Genomic DNA, 3,512 nt, shown 5'->3' with positions numbered 1-3,512 from the left:
TGGGGCAATGGTTCTCCTGAAATGAGTTACATGAGAAGTTTCTATATGATGAAGTGTGTACCCCATTGGTGGTTTGGGAGTTATGATAAAATTCTGGTACTCTCACATATTGGCATGTTAGGTGCAGCGAGCGGCATGGGAAATTGGAAGCTGAGGATCAAGGTTGCAGTTCGGTGTTGACAAGAATGTCACGAGATCGAACGATCAGGGAAGAATTCAGATGTGTAGAGTAAGATGGTATTGTCCTTAGTGTCACCTGAGATCGGTGTCCTATGTAAGAGGCTTTGTGTACTGATTTGCAGCTTCTTAATTTGCTTTACAGCATTAGTGCGATCGGTGGTATGGATATGCAGACTTGTTGCCTGGTACGGAGGGTCGTGGGAGTGTATCCCACGGAAGATTGTATAAGTGTGACATGTGGTTACTTGATTGATTGAAGATTTAAAACCAAATATGGAGATTTTTGGTACTATCGCTAATGTGAGAATTTATGCCTGAAGGGCACTCGGTTCGTTTGGTTGTGGACTGTGGAAGTGTGTTCTGGATTTGATGGTTGTTCTTGTGTGTCAAGGATTATTATTGTTCCTTGAAAGGTCATTAGCCAAGTGCGGTACGACCAGAATCGACTTGAGGTCTTTGGATGGATCTAAATGTGAATGTGGGCTCTATATCGGGCCGGATGTGTTCATTTCAGCATAGCACTATTTTCGGAGGGGTCTTCGGACCTTTGATGTTATTTCTGTTGTCGGCCTTTCCGTGTAGTCCTTATTGTTCCATGTGGGTTGTGAGGCAGTTTGATTATTCCCACTCGTATTGAGATCCCGTGTAGTTGTGGTGTTATATGACCAGGATGGCTCTCGAGATGCAGGTCATTTATCGCACCTTAGTCGTGCTTGAGTTTTGTAGCTTATAACGCTACCCGTCTCCCCATGATCTGTATTATGCACTTGGCGTGCTTATGGTTGATATTCGGGCATTTCGTAAGTATGAGCGTTATGGCTCGCAGTATGTTTTCCTTAAATTATTATGTGTGGACCGGGTGGCACGCCGCCACTGATATGTTGTTTGGATCGGGTGGCACGCCACCACGGGTATCATGGTTGGATCGGGTTGCACGCCGCAACGGTATCATGTGTGGATGGGGTTGCACGCCGCAACAGTGTGTTATTGATTACTGTTTCCCATACCTATTATTGCGTGTTTTGCTTCTCATTTCATGAGGAAGGTTCATAACATCCTTTCGGTTGTTTAATTATTTACGTGGGTTGAGTAGTTCTTTACAGAGTTCATTTTTCCTTATGTATCACATTCGAGTTTGTAGTTTGTTAGCACATTGTGGCATCATATGAGATTTTGGTAGTGTCTGAGGTGGCTTATTTCCTGAGCAGCTTGTACTAGGTGAGACGAGATTATTGGTCTTGGGATCAGTGCGATCAGATTTATATGAGGCATATTAAAAAGTAAATATTGTTATTCAGTCCAGAATGAGGTAATGGTTCTTGTCGGGAGGAGAGACTCCATAAATTGTCATTCGGCATGTGGCTATGAGTTCTACACATCTTCTCTGTCGTGGCATTTCAAGAATTGGAACAAGACTTATGTGTGTCACGAGGTGTGATGTAAGCATCAGATTCATGGGATTTTGGCTATGGTTGCCAGAGGATGTTATTATGGTCATGTGAGTTGGATGGTGCATGGTATGTATTCAGTAAAGGTATGCAAATATGTATTGGTGCATCGTGTAGTGATGGATATGGTGTTCGTATGTTGGAACAGACCTGGTAGAGGATTTCAGATGTTGGAACTTGGCTCTAAGACTTACTTGACTAAATAAAGAGAAAGATATTCAGATTAGCTCGAGCAAATGTGCTCGGCTGGGTTGTGGTAGCACGGGTAGGTGCACGAGGTGTTAAACAGTGGTTTCAGACAACTCCAGAGCAGTTCTTAGCACGTTCGCGGACGAACGTATATTTAAGTGGGAGAGAATGTAACGACCCGACCAGTTGTTTTGAGCTTTAGCGCATCGTTCAGTGGTTTGGGGCCAAGAGCAGCTTCACTTCAGGTATTATGACTTGTACGCGTGGTCGGAATTAAATTTTAGAAGTTCAGAGACGATTTGGAAAGAAAATTTTCATTTTAGAAGCTTTAAGTTGGAAGAATTTATTAAGGTTTGATTTTTGAGTAAACGACCTCGGAATAGGGATTGGAAGGTTCCAACAGGTTTGTATGATGATTCTGGACTTAGGCGTATGTCCGAATCGGGTTTTGGATGACCCGGGAGCATTTCGGCGCTTATTGTAGAAGTTGGCATTTTGAAAGAATTTCATAAATTTGGGTTGAAGTGCATTTCAATTTTATCGATATCCGTTTGGGATTCCGAGACTGGGAATAGCTACGTATGGCGATTCTGGTATTGGGAGCGTGTCTGGAAGTGGATTCGGAGGTCCGTAGGTCATTTTAGGATCATTTGGCGAAAGTTAGAAATTAGAAATTTTTTGAAAAGTTTGACCGGAAGTGGACTTTTTAATATCGGGGTCGGATTCCGATTCCGGAAGTTGGAGTAGGTCCGTAATGTCAATTATGACTTGTGTGCAAAATTTGAGGCCAATCGGATGTGATTTGATAAGTTTCAGCATCGATTGTAGAAGTTTGGAATATCAAAGTTCATTAAGTTTGAATTTGAGGGTGATTCGTAGTTCCGATATTATTGGGCGTGATTTGAGGCCTCGGCTAAGTTCGTAATGGGTTTTGGAATGTGTTGATATATTTGGTTGAAGTCCCGAGGGCCTTGGTTGGATTCCAAACGGTAAATGGATCGAGTTTGGACTTGGGAAGAACAGCTGAAGCTTCCAGCTTCTGGTGTAACCGCACCTGCACAGAGGTAGCCGCAGGTGCGAGCTCGCATGTGCGAGCTATGAGCCGCAGAAGCGAAAGAGTGAGGGCAAGCCAGCCACCGCAGGTGCGAAAGTGTTGGCGCACATGAGTCACCGCAGGTGCGAGGGAAGTAGTCGCAGAAGCGACCCCTTTTGTCCGCAGATGCGGAGCTTGGCCAGGTAAGAGAAATGCACACCTGCGAGGGTTTTGTCGCAGGTGCGGGACTGCAGGTGCGAACATCGCCTGGGCAATGAGGTTTTTAAAGATGGGATTTGGCCATTTTCCTCCACTTTTCATTTGGTTGGGCGATTTTTAGAGCTCTTGGAAGGGAGATTTTCGTCATCTAAGTCAAGGTAAGTGACTCCCACCTATAGCAAGTTAAATACATGGATTTAGACTTGAAAATTTGTAGAATTTTGGGATTTTGGTAGAAAACCTAGAAATTGATATTTTTGGATTTTGACCACGAAATTGGACATGGAATTTGGAATAAATTATATATTTGAGTTCTTGGTGTCATGGGTAAAGTTTATCTTTGAATATTTTCAGAATCCGAGCATGTGGGCCCGAGGGTGATTTTTGTCGACTTTTCAAAGCAGAGTTAGGAATTGTTTTAAATTGAATTATAATGAGTATTA

This window comes from Nicotiana tomentosiformis, chromosome 12, assembly GCF_000390325.3.
Source record: "Nicotiana tomentosiformis chromosome 12, ASM39032v3, whole genome shotgun sequence".
Lineage (NCBI taxonomy): Eukaryota > Viridiplantae > Streptophyta > Magnoliopsida > Solanales > Solanaceae > Nicotiana > Nicotiana tomentosiformis.
This window is presented reverse-complemented; position numbering follows the sequence as displayed.